The sequence below is a fragment of the Periophthalmus magnuspinnatus genome, chromosome 7 (genome assembly GCF_009829125.3).
Source record: "Periophthalmus magnuspinnatus isolate fPerMag1 chromosome 7, fPerMag1.2.pri, whole genome shotgun sequence".
Lineage (NCBI taxonomy): Eukaryota > Metazoa > Chordata > Actinopteri > Gobiiformes > Gobiidae > Periophthalmus > Periophthalmus magnuspinnatus.
The window spans coordinates 30,304,988-30,322,437 of NC_047132.1; the positions used below are offsets into that span (position 1 = coordinate 30,304,988).

Sequence of the window (17,450 nt, forward strand, 5' to 3'; positions counted from 1 at the left end):
GCGCGCTCATATGTGACAGTGATGGATTCTGGGATGTGAGCGGTATCGAGTATAGAGTCGTTTATCAGAGAGCGGAAGACGAGACACGAGAGGAGCTGGAGTTTGAGCTGCATTTTAATAAAACGAATGAACGAATAAAATGAAAGGAAATGAAAAGAGGGCGTTTTAAGAAGAGATTAAAACGTTTTTCTAAAGGTATAAAGTTTATAGGTAAAAAAATGTTATGAAGACTGGATTTAATAGCAGCAAATAATAACGTGTTTAGTTGTTGTTAGTTGTTGGAATAAGTGAGTGTGACGTCACCGACAGCGTTCAGCTTCAGTCAAATGAAGCTCATCGAGGTTAGCGGTTATAGCGGCGAATTTGGAGCAGATTTGTATATTTGGAATTGCGACCTGGAGTATCATAGCAACCAAAGAGCCAATCTGGAGCACAGGTCTCAGTGTGGAGATTCCAGTATTGCACCGCACTGAACTGCCTGCACCACTGGTTTGGCAGAGGGTGAGCGCTTAGCAACGCTGTCAATCAAACCTGTTGCTAACGCTAGCAGAAGTGACCTCACGGAAAGAAGGCGCCTGATTTGTCTGTTATTAATGTTCATATCTTGATTTACAGACACAATAGTGAAATAAAAACACCAGGATCATGTGGAGCGGGTTAATACGAACATTTAAGACCAAAATGACGAGTCTGACAGCAGCAGGTACAGAGACGTCCACAGTTTTTCAATGTAAAGTGAACTGGAGCCAGAACCGCACCATGCTCACTTCCTATTTGGAGCGCGGAGGCTAGCAGGTTAGCTACTGTATGTCCATGTATATATACAATCAACGGCCGATAGCAACCGATACCAGCACAGAGACTGAAAACAACATTTATTTCCTTGAAACAAAAATAAAATAAGACAAAACTGATCCAAATGTGTTGCGTATATGTTATTTATCTGTTACGTAACAACAGAACAACTTCAAACATTATGAGTTTTATTACATCGATTTACATGTCCAACCAGGATATCGACTGCACCGATATTTAGAAGCTGATATCCGATCCAGCTCATTTTTGGTGCATCTCTATATAGCACCTTTATGTTACTTTTTTGACAACAAGCTACCTTTTTTCTGAGCGTTCCCACTTCCCCGTGATTGGTTAAATCCACCTGTCACTGAAGGAAGCACTGACCAATCGGAAGAGTTGAGAAAAAGCTGCATTAACCATGAAATCTCACAATATTACGAACTCTCCAAGTCAGCACAGGGTTAGATAACTATGATTTTTCGCTTTTATTTGTCCCACGTCCACAATACCACAAATATAATAAAGATTTTTTCATAAGGTGCAGATCTATATGTACCAGTTGCAGCTATAAAGAGAAACAGAAACATATACTGGGTGAGTGGGAGGTTCCAGGCTCTAAATGTGGTAATAAAATCCTGAGTGTGAGCGAGTGCAGTGAGAGTGGAGACTGTGTCGGGGGCAGACCTCTGGAGTGGGAGTCTTGGCTTCAGGAGCAGCGGAGGAGAGTCTTTTATCAGAATGGACAAAATGGAGCTGAAGTCACATCTACAGACAGATGCTCCGTTTCACCAGGCTCAAGGCGGTAACGCTCGGGTAGCACTCGATTCTTAACGCACACTGGTGTATTTAAGAGCGGGGCTTTGTTAAAGAACACTCAAACACATACAACATGACATTTTTGTAGTGGTGTGGATTCAACAACAACAATTTTGATGATTTTTAGAAGAAATTATAGGTACTACATTATGCAAATTTGACTTTTGTGAGCTTTAAGTCGTGTTATAATGTTGTTAGCTCATCAAAAACATACCTGAAGTTGTGTTTTGTTTCATTTATGCAGTTTGAGTAATCCTGCATTATGAGTCTGTCTGCATCCCCAAAGCTCAAAATGCTCTGTTCCACCTTGTGATGTCATCAAGTGGTAGTTTTCAGTTGGTTTAACAGCTCCTTGTACCTTTTGTTCACTAGAGATCGGTAATTCCAGGTGCTGAAATGATCCGAATTTTTCTAGAAATGAAGGTGAATGGAGTTTAAAAACACAGTGGACCACTTCCTGTATCACCACATGATGACATCACAAGGTGGAACAGAGTGTTTTCTGTTTGAGAGAAGAAAAACTCAGGCTAAATCTGCAGGGTTTGTGTGTTAAACGTGTGTGAATGAAACAAAACAACACAACTTCAGGTCCGTTTGTGATGAGGAAACAACATTAGAACATAGATAAAATTAAAAATAGCATAATGTGGGCTCTTTAAAGATGACTATGCTTTTTTTTCCCTGGATATTTAAGATAAAACTAGAACAACATTATTTTACATTTTGTTAATTGTAAAACCCCTGTATTGCGCTTGAGTTTTTATAGTTATAATCTCTGTGAATCATGTTATAATTTGCACATTTTAAATTACAATATTCATCTAAAACGACTTAATAAAAGAAAGAACTCCACTAATTTCTGTGTTAGAAACCAATGTCCAGTGGGAGCTGACGTCGCTGTAAACGTCATCACAACAAAGAGCCGTGTAGCTGTCGGCGCCCCCTATGGACAGCTGCACATCACACTAGCGAGTAGCAGATTTTAAAAAATTGTGCCAAAATGACTACGTGACGCTGCTGAATCTAATAAGTATCACTGGTTAAGAAAATAAAACTGGAGAAGGAAGTGCGTCCGTCACAGCGGCCGTGGACAGGTGGAGGTTAAACGGGGATTGATCGGCAAAATAAGCGATTAAAGATCACTCAAACATGCATGAATCACTCCAAAAACAACTTTGAGAGAGTAAATTGTGAGGGGAAACGACTGTGAAATGTTTAAAAGCTCTGAAGAGTCGATTTTGCAGAAAAGGTCTGAGTTAATAAAAGAAACAGGTCGTCTTCAGGGTGAAAGTGAAGTGAATGTGTTTGAACTCTGCATGTGAGACCTGGAGACTCAGTATGAACATTCAAACTGAAGTAGTACTTTAAAATAGGGTCCGGGACTTACTAGGTACTTACTAGGGACTTAATTGATACTATATACTTACTAGGGACTTACTAGGGACGTACTAGATACTACGTACTTACTAGGGACGTACTAGATACTACGTACTTACTAGGGACTTACTAGATACTACGTACTTACTAGGGACTTACTAGATACTACGTACTTACTAGGGACTTACTAGATACTACGTACTTACTAGGGACTTACTAGGGACTTACTAAATACTACGTACTTACTAGGGACTTACTAAATACTACGTACTTACTAGGGACTTACTAGATACTACGTACTTACTAGGGACTTACTAGATACTACGTGCTTACTAGGGACTTACTAGATAGTACGTACTTACTAGGGACTTACTAGATACTACGTACTTACTAGGGACTTACTAAATACTACGTACTTACTAGGGACTTACTAGATACTACGTACTTACTAGGGACTTACTAGATACTACGTACTTACTAGGGACTTACTAGATACTACGTACTTACTAGGGACTTACTAGATACTACGTACTTACTAGGGACTTACTAGATACTACGTACTTACTAGGGACTTACTAGATACTACGTACTTACTAGGGACTTACTAGATACTACGTACTTACTAGGGACTTACTAGATACTACGTACTTACTAGGGACTTACTAGATACTACGTACTTACTAGGGACTTACTAGATACTACGTACTTACTAGGGACTAACTAGATACTACGTACTTACTAGGGACTAACTAGATACTACGTACTTACTAGGGACTTACTAGATACTACGTACTTACTAGGGACTTACTAGATACTACGTACTTACTAGGGACTTACTAGATACTACGTACTTACTAGGGACTTACTAGATACTACGTACTTACTAGGGACTTACTAGATACTACGTACTTACTAGGGATTTACTAGATACTACGTACTTACTAGGGACTTACTAGATACTACGTACTTACTAGGGACTTACTAGATACTACGTACTTACTAGGGACTTACTAGATACTACGTACTTACTAGGGACTTACTAGATACTACGTACTTACTAGGGACTTACTAGATACTACGTACTTACTAGGGACTTACTAGATACTACGTACTTACTAGGGACTTACTAGATACTACGTACTTACTAGGGACTTACTAGATGCTACGTACTTACTAGGGACTTACTAGATGCTACGTACTTACTAGGGACTTACTAGATGCTACGTACTTACTAGGGACTTACTAGATACTATGTACTTACTAGGGACTTACTAGATACTACATACTTACTAGATACTACGTACTTACTAGGTACTTACTAGAGAGTTACTAGGGTTAGGATTAGGGTTAACTTCACAAACTAGGAACTTTCTTCAGTGATAAAGTGCAACATAAAACACTGAATAATAAAAATATAAAAAAGTAGTATAAATATAACTATTATAAACACAAATAAAGGCATGCATAAAGTCAAAAAAGATATGCTTAAAAATAAAATAGTCATAGAGGTAGATATATAAAACAACATGACTTATTAGGGAAAAGGAAATAATAAAAAGAAAACCAAGATGGAGAAATGGTAAAATAAGAAGTAATTTAATAAAAAGGAGCGTAAAGGTGAACTAAACAAAAAGGGAATAAACAGATAAACAAAAGGTTCCTTGCAAGGATTTAATAAAAAAAACAAACAAAGGTAAAGTAACTGAAACACCAATTTCACAATAAGTAACAGAGTATTATGAACAGAATCAGTACTGACAAGTGTCTCAAAAGAAAAAGCCACTCATCCTGCAGTGACTGGACCAAAAGAGACACACACACACACACACAAGAAACACAATACACAAATACAAACAACAAAAAAGGACTTAAGGCCCAGCCCACAATTACCACAGGAACTACCACAATAACTACCACTGTAACTACCGCCGTAATTATCAGTTAAGTATCTGCTAACTACCACTGTAAGTACTTAGTAAGACCCTATTTTAAAGCGCTACCTCGTATTGAAGTAGAAGAGATTTTAATTAAAGACGTAAAAAAAAAAAAAAGAGCCAAGAATAAACAATTACAGGATCTGACCATCACACTGGAGGATATTCAGACTGTTAACCCCGTGATCTCCAAACACCAAACAGAAAATCCAGCGGTATTCAAGTCCTGAGTGTACTGGAGTGTAAAAAATGAATCGGACGTATTGATTGGCAGGCAGTAAGTGGCATCTAAGCTGTCACATAATCATCACACGAAATGTAAGCCCCAGCGCTGACACAAACCCATTACTCAAAGCGAAGGAAATGAATAACTGAAACATCAACAAAACAGAACTGCGTGTCTTTTTCCTCAAGAACAAGGACTTAAAGCGGACATATTGTGCTCGTGTCGCTCTGTAGTTATAATCTATGACACTCGTGGATCGTTACGTTAGAATTTGCGCGTTTTAAATCCCAATATTTGTCTAAAACTAAAAACTAAAAACTTACCTTTTTACCTTGCCCTACAGATAAACACCGGCTATTGTTTTATTGCTTTTACACTAATTGTTTTCTGTTTTTAATGTTAATTGTCTTCAGTTTTTAATGTCTTTTTTTGCACTGTAGCACTTTGAGATTTGTTGTTCAAATATAAAGTGCGTTATAAATAAAATGTATTATTATTATTATTATTAAAACGACTTAATGAAAGCAAAAACTCGGCTGATTTCTGTGTTAGAAAACGGCGGTGTCCAATGGGAGCTGACGTGGCCGTAAACGTCGTCAAAACAAAGAGACGAAGTTGTTGACATTTCCGATGGATACCTGCAGATGGCGCTAGCAAGCAATGATTTGTTTTTGTTTTTTTTTTCATTTATACCAAAATAAGTAAATAAAACTGGAGTACAAAGTAAGTATGTCACAGTGGGCGTTTACAGGTGGAGGTGAAAACAGGGATTGATAATAATAATAATAATAATAACAATGCATTTTATTTATAAGCCCCTTTCAAAACACCCAAGGACACTGAACGAGATAAAAATGAGATAAAAACATACAAATACAATAAAACATGACAAAAAACGGACTGATAAAAGATGTGTGATTGGTTACAAGAGACAGGACGGTCTGAACAGGTGAGTTTTGAGTCTGGAGAAGAGTGGAAGAGAGTCTAAGATCTGCAAAATGGCGTCTTGAAAATAAGCGATTAAAGATGACTCAAACATGAATCACTCCAAATACAACAACAACTATAATATGGTAAAAAGCTCTGAAAAGTTGATTTATGGAAACCTCTGCAAAAAGGTATTACAGGTACAGTTGTCCCTCGCTATATCGCGGTTCACCTTTCTTTGTCTCGCTGTTTCGCTGATTTTTTTTACAGAGTATGAACGTGCATTGTGTTCTGCGTCCTGATTGGCTGTTGGACTGTAGACCATTGTCCATCAGTCTCCTCCGTGCCGTGTCTCCTGTCCAGTACAGAATGTGTTCAGACAAATTTACATAAACATTGGATCGCAGTGTGACTCTGAAGTGCTGTACGTTTGCAATTTGTTTTCTCCCTGACAAAACCCACGATGTCGATGAAACGTTCTGCACCGACAAAGACGCCTACGAAGGTTTGAACTTTGAGAGAGTTTAAACGAGAGAGAAATGTGAGAAAATGTTAACGCCTGTGTGAGAAAAGTGTATAAAGTGTGTGGTGAGGGGTTTTACAGTCGCAAAACAAACAAATACCTGCATAGATCCATTTAAAACATTCAATCAACAGGAGCAGGTGTGATTATAAATGTTTATCAGCAGATTATTAAAGTGCATTAGTGGCATCTGTTCAGTTTTACATGTCCTTGAAATGTATTCCATTTTTGAAAAGCAAAATAGCCAAAAGCCTTTTTTTCCCATTTCAGTTCTAGTGCGGCCAATGAACATAAGGTCATACTTGCTTAAACCAGTTCTGAATGAATGAAATCTTATTGCATCAGTAGCATCTATTTTTAAACTAGGAGTAGTGTTTGATTACCATTTTATCCATTTTAGTTGAAGTTTTAAGACCAACCACCAAAAAACTAGTCACTATTTCTCTATAAACACAGTCCTCTGCCTCTGCCCCCTCAGACCAAGCTCAAATCCTGAGGTGGGTCCCAGGCGGAAGGAAGAATGGGTCAAATGTGATGACAACTGACACATTTCCTTATGGGGAAGACAGACCTATGTTAACCTGATAGTGATTCTCCTAAATGCAGAACACAAGACTTTTATTACGGCAATATCAAAAGTCTCAAGATGACATTTAACTTTTAAATTGACAAAATGGACTCTTCTGAGCTTTACGTCATGTTCTAATGCTGTTATCTTCTCAAAAACAGACCTGGAGTTGTGTTTTGTTTCATTCACACATGTTTGAGTGACACTTTATTATTAGTCTGTAACATCTCAAAAGCTCAAAACGCTCTGTTCCACCTTGTGATGTCATGACGTGGTAGTTTTCATGTTAGCAGCTACATTTCACCTTCAGTTCAGTAGAGATCGGCAATGCTAGGGCTGAAATGATCCAAATGATTAAAACACAGTGGAGCACTTCCTGTATTACCACATGACGACATCACAAGGTGGAACTGAGTGTTTTCAGTTTGAGAGAAGAAAAACTCCACCTAAATGTGCAGGGTTTGTGCGTTAAACGTGTGTGAATGAAACAAAAACACAACTCCAGGTCTGTTTGTGATGAGGAAACATTATAACTTGGGTAAAATTGGCTCTTTATGGCTCTCATTATGTTTGCGCCTATTGTTTTTAGTAATAAACTTTAATACTCAGACTAATCGTCATATCAGGGTAACGCTGCGAGGTCAGTGTGTTTTTGTACTCCATCTGCGGTAGGAAAAATACACTGAAATCTGCGGAGTACATGAGGTGGAGAATATTTACACAGCGGTCCACAGCACACCTCCATCTGCCTCATCACCTCACAGCTGCAGACTCGGTTCTGTTTGTATTACACATCATGAGCTGCCTCCTCTGAGCTCCACGTCCACATTTCAAAGCTTTGGAGACGCTGACGATGCTGCAGATTCAAGCTTTAGAAAGTAACCAGCAGTCCGTGTACTTTACATTTTAAACAGCGCAGTAGTTTCGACAAAAGAAGTAATCGTTACAGTGTGTGGACTGTGACTGTGAAGTGGGAACATTCGGCACAATTGTACAGCCAACCCAAAGTTAGGAGTATCATTTTGCATTCTGTTGTTTTTATTTTATAACTTTTTATGTTATTAAGTATTCAAACAAAATGGAACATGTAATATCTTTGTCTATCTAATACAGTGGTCCCTCTTTCTAAAAATAACCCGCAATAGGTGAAATCCGTGAAGAATCAGCTTTATTTTTACACTTATTCTATATGTTTTTGTCTGTAAAACCCCTCACCACACACTTTATACACTTTTCTCACACAGGCGTTAACATTTTCTCACATTTCTCTCTCGTTTAAACTCTCTCAAAGTTCAAACCTTCGTAGGCGCCTTTGAACGTTTCATCGACATTGTGGGTTTTGTCGGGGAGAAAACAAATTGCAAACGTACAGCACTTCAGAGTCACACTGCGATCCAACGTTTATGTAAATTTGTCTGAACACATTCTGTACTGGACAGGAGACACGGCACGGAGGAGACTGATGGACAATGGTCTACGGTCCAACAGCCAATCAGGACGCAGGACACAACGCACGCTCAGACGCTGTAAAAAAGCATGAAAAATTGCACTAAAAAAATCCACGAAACAGCGAGAACACGAAAGATGAACCGCGATATAGTGACGACTGTACTGTCAGCCATTAAAGTGAAACCTATTATGAAATATCTACTTTTCAAAGCTTTTAATGATATAGTTATAGTTGTTCCCTTCTCATTTTCCCTCTCAAAGTTGTATTTGTCTTAGCACTCTTTAATCGCTTATTTTCAAGACGCCATTTCGCTGATCAACCCCCGTTTTCACCTCCACCGGCACACGCCCACTGTCATATACTTACTTCTTTCTCCAATTTTTATTTTCTTAATCGATGATACGTGTAGGATTCGGCAGCGTCGCGTGGTCATTTTGGTTTTGGCTCTTTGTTGTGATGACGTTTACTTGTTTCTTTTAGTCGTTTTAGGTGAATATTGTGATTTAAAATGTGCAAATTCCACGGGTGTCATAGATTATAACTTTAGAAGATATAAAAGCAGGTCACATGTAGCAGATACAGCAGAGCGCAGTAGATCTTCTTTAAACTGCTTGTACCTGTACTGTACAAACCACTGCTACAAACCGCCTTCTCTGTCACTGAAACTGTTTACCATCTCAAAAAAAAACGCAGGAAAAAGCTGTCAAGGTAGCAGCAGCTGAGAGCCCTGCGTCTATCAAATCAAACAATGCAGATCTCAGTGGAGTATAAATAGAGCTTTTAACAGAGGAGGCAGGCGAATGCACAAAAGCACCTTCAGTCAGTCTAAAGTGTTTCTGCCTGTAATGAGAGGAGGCGCAGCAGGAGGCCCACTCTGGAGGAAAAAGGGAAAGAAAATGGTTAAAAAAAACGGCCTTATCCTGTAGAGTTTTCACATGTCAGTGCAGACGGTTAGCTTAATTAAATGCGAGTTGTGTAACAATTAACCGCAAGACGCTAACTAGACGCTGTACATCGCATTTGTCACAGTTCTGAATGTTGTTTTCATGTTTATCCCATAGAAGGAGTGTCTAAAAAATGGGATTCGTTCAGCTCCAGTCAAACGAAGCTCATCGAGTTAGCTAGCGGTTATAGCGGCGAATTTGGAGCTCCACGTTTGGAATTCCAACTGCCAGTATCATAGCAACCAAAAAGCCAATCCGGAGCGAGGATGTTGAAGGTATCGCCCGTTCCCGCCTGCACCGTTGGTTTAGCGGGGAGCGGGCGCTTAGCAACGCTGTCAGTCAAACCTGTTGCTAACGCTAACTAGAGCGACCTCAGCGAAACAAGGCGTGTGATTTGTCTGTAATTAATGTTCATATCTTGAGTTACGGACACAAAAGCGAAATAAAAACACCAGGATCATATAGAGCGGGTTAATACGAACATTTTAAGACCAAAATGAGGAGTCTGACAGCAGCAGTTACAGAGAGAGGAGACACAGTTTTTCAATAGAAAGTGAACTAAACTAGACTAAACACCACGCTAAACTCGCATTCACAATCAAGAGATGAGTCGACGTAGTATTTTGTAGCTTTAACGTCGACTCCATCGTGACATGGAGTGAAAACTGTTGCCAAAAACACAGAAAAAATGTAAAAACATATTCAGTTTAAATAAATTTTTGAGTATTAAGCATGAAAAAGCATTATTTCTATGCAGCTTCCGTTAGCACTGACTATTTTTAGTTACAGTCATCGCGCTTTTTAACCAAAATTATTTAACAACTGCATGAAATAAACATTGATTTACAAACTTAAGCTTCCATATTATGAATTAAAGCAACTTACGGCATTGATTCATGAGTCTTTAACACTGGACGCGACTGGATTTTCTAGCTGCAGGACAAATCGCTTCTGTGTTTCTACTGGACTAACGAAACAGGAAGTGATGCGCATGGTTTTGTACGAACTTTATCGACAAACCAAAACAATACAACGATGAACAGACGACCTAACAATGAATATTAAACAAGACAGTCCCCATGTTCACTTCCTATTTGGAATGCGGCGGCTAGCAGGTTAGCTACGTCCATTTATATATACAGTCTATGTTTATATTATATTTGTCATAGTTTTGCCTGTTGTTTTCATGTTTATCCCCAGTCCAGCTCCATTTCTGCGCCTGTTCTGATCTTGGTCTTCAGTGTAGGCGCTCACTTAACATGTTCATTTGGAGTTTTTATCTTTCGGGGAGCTATGGGGGTGCGTCGGCTAGTGCCCCCCTCCTGGCGCCGCCCCTGGTTCCGGTCCTTCTTTTGCTGCCTCCCTGTTTTTCCTGCAGCTGTCACTCATTTCGTTATCGTCCCAGGGTAGTCTAAATATACTACCTCTGTTCATTCAGTGTTTGCCAGGACTGTATGTGAGGATTTAGATAAGTTTTTTGTTTTGTGAAGAAGTAGAAGGAGGAGGAGGAGGAGGAGGAAGAGACACTCAAGCTCTGTATTTGAACAAATCCTAGTTGTTTATTGCCTGGTTTGTCACATTAACAATTATCCGTTTGAAGGACACTCTTTGATGAGCTTAACTAAGACGTACGTGACTCTGTTCTTTGTGTTTGACTCGACTTTACCTGTGTTATAAAACTGACATTCCAGAAAAGAACACGCTCTTCTCTAATATTTAACGAACACGTGCAGCTTGGAGACCAGTTTTATCCCTCGTGTTCAGACTGGTGTGATTGACTAATCAGGGCACACATTATCTGTCTCAGTCTGTATCAAAACAAATATGGCTCCTCACAAGGAAAAAATATCACATCAAGGATTTATGCAGAATAAGGAATGAACTAAACGCTGTTAAACTGAAGTACGTTTTGTGATGAGATTTTTATTCAAGTATTGATCTTATCTGGAGCTATACAGGTTACAGTCCTGCTTTAGTCCTGGTTTAATCCTGGTTTAGTCCTGGTTTATTCCTGCTTTAGTCCTGCTTTAGTCCTGGTTTAATCCTGGTTTATTCCTCGTATAGTCCTGGTTTAGTCTTGGTTTAGTCTTAGTTTAGTCCTGGTTTAGTCCTGGTTTAGTCCTGGTTTAGTCCTGGTTTAGTCTCGATTTAGATCTACTTTAGTCCCGGTTTAGTCCTGGTTTAGTCCCAAGTTACACCTGCTTTAGTCCTGGTTTAGTCCTAGTTTAATCCTGGTTTAGTCCCGGTTTAGTCCTGATTTAGACCTGCTTTAGTCCCGGTTTAGTCCTGATTTAGACCTGCTTTAGTCCTGGTTTAGTCCTAGTTTAATCCTGGTTTAGTCCTGGTTTAGTCCTGATTTAGATCTGCTTTAGTCCTGGTTTAGTTCTGGTTTAGTCCTGGTTTAGTCCCGATGTAGTCTCGATTTAGACCTGCTTTAGTCCCGGTTTAGTCCTGATTTAGACCTGCTTTAGTCCTGGTTTAGTCCCGATTTAGTCTCGATTTAGACCTGCTTTAGTCCTGTTTTAGTCCCGGTTTAGTCCTGATTTAGTCCTGCTTTAGTCCTGCTTTAGTCCTGCTTTAGTCCTGCTTTAGTCTCGATTTAGACCTACTTTAGTCCTGCTTTAGTCCTGCTTTAGTCCTGCTTTAGTCCTGCTTTAGTCCTGCTTTAGTTCTGGTTTAGTTCTGGTTTAGTCCTGGTTTAGTCCCGATTTAGTTTCGATTTAGACCTGCTTTAGTCCTGTTTTAGTCCCGGTTTAGTCCTGCTTTAGTCTCGATTTAGACCTACTTTAGTCCTGCTTTAGTCCTGCTTTAGTCCTGCTTTAGTCCTGCTTTAGTCCCGCTTTAGTCCCGGTTTAGTCCCGGTTTAGTCCTGGTTTAGTCCTGAGTCTAAACGTATAAATATCTCATGGTTGAAGTGGATGAGCACCTGAGCTGGTCTGAGCGTGTGACGAGTCTGTGACAGATCCACCGGCGTCTGTACTTTCTGTGGAGATTCAGGGAGTTTGGAGTCAGCCAAAATGTTAAGCCAGTCTCCTGTAGAGCTGTGCTAAGGTCTGCGAGAGTCAGCTGGTTCAGAAAACTCACTGTTAAGTAAAAATGGCAGATGTTTAGAAAGGTAAAGGTGGCTGGTAATGAGTAATTAGTAACTCTGCTTTATTAGTCTGCGTTACTGTTCCACATTGTGACGTCACGAAGCGGTTGGACATGGGACGATAATTGTTGTTGCTGACAGTTTTAAAATGTTCTGGATATGAATAATTACAATTTTAAAGTTACGAATAGACTCCATATTTAAACAACTGTTAAAGTCTTGTAGTTTGTTATAAGTTAAAACAACAGCGATCTAGAGGAAATCATCAGGGAGAAGTCATTTTTTCTGCACGTTCTAGTGACACAACGGCGATTATTGTTGTTAGCGATTATCACGATTGTATAAAAAGTGCGATTATTTATTAAAAAAACAAAAACAACAACTGCCGATTATCACAATTATATAAAAAGTGCCACGAACAATTACTGTCAGCCCTTTTTATAGCGACGATAAACGATATTACTGTTATTATTACTATTTTTTTTACCTTTAGTTCAATAGAGATCGACAATTCCAGAGCTGAAATGATCCAAATGATTCTAGTGAAGGTGTGTGGAGCTTTGGACATGTAACTGCTCGAATGTTTACACTTCCTGTTTGCACATTATATCAACCATCTTTGCACACCGTTTTTACTACTGACCGTTGCACAAAAAAGTATTATCTGCAAATATGTACATAGCATAGAGCGTATATTTTTCAGTCTATATTCTGTAAAAAATTATGTTTCTATTTGATTATATTTTTACAAGCTTCTCTCTATTTTATTACTGTAAATTTCGGACTATAAGCCGCTACTTTTTTCCCCACGCTTTGCAACAGTGCGGCGAATTTATAGATTTTTACTGCCTAACGGCCACAGGGGGGCGCTCTAACAGTAAATGCAAAAGTGAGACATGGGGAAAGATTATGAACTGATGCCACAGTAAAAAAAAAGAAAAAAAAAAAGTCCTAAATTAAAAAAGTTCCTAAATTAAAACAAAAAAAACCTTCTGTGTACCGTCTTTCTGTGTAAATATCACACGTTACAACACAAAAACCTGCGGCTTATATTCAGGTGCGGCTTATATATGTACAAAATTGATTTTCTTTTCAAATTTAGCTGGTGCGGCTTATATTCAGGTGCGCTCTATAGTCCGAAATTTACGGCATTTATCTATTTTATACCTTTTTTTTTTTTTTTTTTTTTCATCCAGTGTGAGCAACAAAGTATGAATTTCATTGTACAGGGAAATATGTTTCTTTACTGTGCATTTGACAATAAAGCTTTGAATCTTGAATCTTTAAAAACACAGCGCACAGTCCAGAGCACTTCCTGTATCACCACTTGATGACATCACAAGGTGGAACAGAGCGTTTCCAGTTTGAGAGAAGAACCTCAGCATAAATTTGTCGGGTTGTGAGGGGTGTGAATGAAACAAAAAAACACAACTCCGGGTCCGTTTTGCGACGAGAAAATAGCATTACAACATAGATCTGAAAAGAGCGTAATCTGGGCCCTTTAATAAATCACACCCTGCTGCAATCAAACTATTAATTTGCACAGCACTAAAGCGATGATTGCCTCTCCATTAAGAACGTAATGGGGTCCACGGAGGAAAGCCCAGAGCATCACGGGAAAATGGAGGCTTTAAACCGCTCGGTCTGCAGTAACTCGCTCTCCAGTCGTCCGTAATGTGCCTTGTGGAAAAAGAGGGGTTTTATTTACAACCCGCTCTCGTGACGTGAGAAAACGAGACGTGACGGAGCTGTTACTGCGTTTACTTTCTCCCTCTTAAGTGCTGTAAATCGGCCAAAAGGTTAAATGAAAAACGTCCCATTTCTCTGCAGGGTTTGCGTATAAATAAATGTTTTTTGGAAGACGCGGGGCTCGTGTGAATAAGTTATAACGATCTGTAAAATTGCGCTTGAATAATTTAGATGTTGTCGCTGTTGGCGTTGTGTAAAGGCAGCGTTTAATTTGAAGGTTGAGCGAGAGAGCGTGACGATGAGCTGCGCACCTTTCTAATAGAAATGAGTATGAGTAACAAACACGTCAAGGTGAAAAGGTGTAATCGCATTTTCAGGATAAACAGACAAATATGGAGTGTGTGTGTTTTTGTGCGCTGTTAATGGGGACGGGAGTAAATGAATCGTTATAATCTGTGACCAGGTGGATCTTTATGTTATAAGTTGGACATTTTAAATCTCATTACAGTTGTCTCTCGCTATATCGCGGTTCACCTTTCGCAGATTTTTTTAGTGCAATTTTTCATGCTTTTTTACATCGTCTGAACGTGCATTGTGTCCTGCGTCCTGATTGGCTGTTGGACTGTAGACCATTGTCCATCAGTCTCCTCCGTGCCGTGTCTCCTGTACAGTACAGAATGTGTTCAGACAAATTTACATAAACGTTGGATCGCGGTGTGACTCTGAAGTGCTGTACGTTTGCAATTTGTTTTCTCCCCGACAAAACCCACAATGTCGATGAAACGTTCTGCACCGACAAAGACGCCTACGAAGGTTTGAACTTTGAGAGAGTTTAAACGAGAGAAAAATGTGAGAAAATGTTAATGCCTGTGTGAGAAAAGTGTATAAAGTGTGTGGTGAGGGGTTTTACAGACAAAAACATAGAGAATAATGTAAAAAATAAAGCCGATACTTCACGGATTTCATCTATTACGTGTTATTTTTTTAAAAGTAACCCCCAAAATAACTACGCAACGCTGCCAAATCCTACACATATTACGATTAAGAAATTAAAATTGGAGAATGGAGTAAGTACGTCACAGCGGTTGGCGGTTGTGGACTAATACGTTGCTTAGTTTCTTACTAACGTGGAAAATGTTCTGTTTTTCATGCAGCAGTGGACATTTATGACACTAAGGGAAGATAACAGCTCTGTTCTGGTCATTTTGTTCGACTTTGCTTTGCGTTTCTCGTCTGTAGAGTGTTTGACCCACACTCTTTTAGTAGTATAAAAAAAAAAAAACCTTGATCAGACTCGACTAGAATCTACTCCAGACGTCGCTTAAGACACTACTCACTTAACTCTGCTTTGAATTTTCCTGGACGCTGCTTTAAACTCGAGTGTGAAATGAAAATCTACAGAAAGATCCCCGTGTCTCTGCGCCTGTTCTTCACGCAACACAACAAAAACCGACACTGTGGAAAAAAAAGAGACCGATCTGCAATTAAAACAAGCGAAAATAAGCGATTAAAGATTGTTCAAACATGTGCGAATCGCTCCAGATACAACGTCGGGGGAGTAAATGGTGCGGGGAACATGGTTAGAAGCTCTGAGAAGTCGATTTTTCTCAGAATAGGTCGGGTTTAAACACAGATGAGTCAATTTGCCTGATGGGATTTCCCTTTGCATTACACTGATTAGACAGAAAGAGCGACAGGAAACGCCCGTCACGGCTGTAGAAGCAAAGGACGATAAACTTTAGGACGCTTTTATTGAAGACTGACTGTTAAAACAACCACTTCTCCATACGCTACATGTAAAACGTTCAAATTTGAAAACTGTTTGGGACTTCCAGCAGAGAATATCTTTCCCCAAAACACAAATACCAACAATACCAACACGTAACGAGCTTAAATACCTGAATACGTGTACTGAAAACACACATACCGAATACTAAAACAATAACTGCGAGGTCTGTCACGATAACACATTTCAAGGGGCGAAACATATTGCGATAAATGATAATATTGAAACTCGAGGTATAATCTTGCTTTGTTATTGTGTCAGTGGCATAAATTAAACAAATACTTCAATATAGAATCATTAAAAGGCCTAAGTTGCAACGAATAAACAACAAAATGAACCGGTAATTAGCCACAGAAGTTACGTTTTCAAACCTCAACAGCTCAATTTTAACAAAAATCTCTTCACTTTTGCAAAGAAGCTATTGACACGATAAAACTGAGCCCCAAAACAAACTGATCCAGGTTTAATATACTGAACGATAAGTCTCCATATTGAGTACTGTGCTCAGGTGCAGTTATACTTTAAGTTGGTAGTACTCAGATTAGTTACTTTCCTAAATCAGAAGGAAAACATGATGGTACTTTGTGAAATTTTGGCTTTGAACTGCACAAAATTAATGACAAAAGAAGAAAACACAGCTCTTGTGTGTGTATGTGTGGGATTTGTCTTCTTAAACTAACTACTATTACTTTTCGAGCTTAATTAAGAAAAAAATATGTAAAATGTGCATTAAGTACTCATTAAGTGTTCGTTAATCTGCTGGGAGTTAATGAATAAATGAAATGAAAAATAAAATAAGTAATAACTGTGTCATTTTGCTGTTTATTTATTGCAGTTTGTGTGTTTTCATCGTGCACATTCAGAATAGTTTTGGGCCATTATATCAGCGGCATAAATTAATTTCAGTATTATCGTTTAATATCTATATTTTCTTCAGCGATGCACCAAATCTTAAAAAACATTTCAACATAACATGGCCTATTCATTTTTATTCCAGGCTCATGGTCCATTTTTAAAACAGACGGGGACGGTGACAAAACAAACAGTAACATTTACGTTTTAAAAAGAACCACATCAGTGTCTCCACATGTTGGACTGAAGCGACTGCACTGAATCTTATGTTTGTGAGTGACATTATTGTTTCATTTTCAGACTTATTCAGCTGCAAATCAAACTGTACATTAAAGTTCTTCGTACAACAAAGTGTCCAGTCGTCTCAGTCGCGCTCGTCTATCGCAGCTTCCTCAAGAACACCCACAAAGAGCACCCGGAAAACCTCATTACTTTCTTTCTTTATACTATATTTGTCAGGGACCGTGTA

General features: G+C 38.9%; 1 protein-coding gene across 1 annotated transcript in view; it reads right to left on the reverse strand.

Annotated features, from left to right (window-relative positions):
* The window catches only part of LOC117373504 (N-terminal EF-hand calcium-binding protein 1-like), a 78,091-nt gene that overhangs the window by 57,585 nt on the left and 3,056 nt on the right, over nt 1-17,450 (reverse strand). The gene's annotated exons all lie outside the window — the stretch shown is intronic.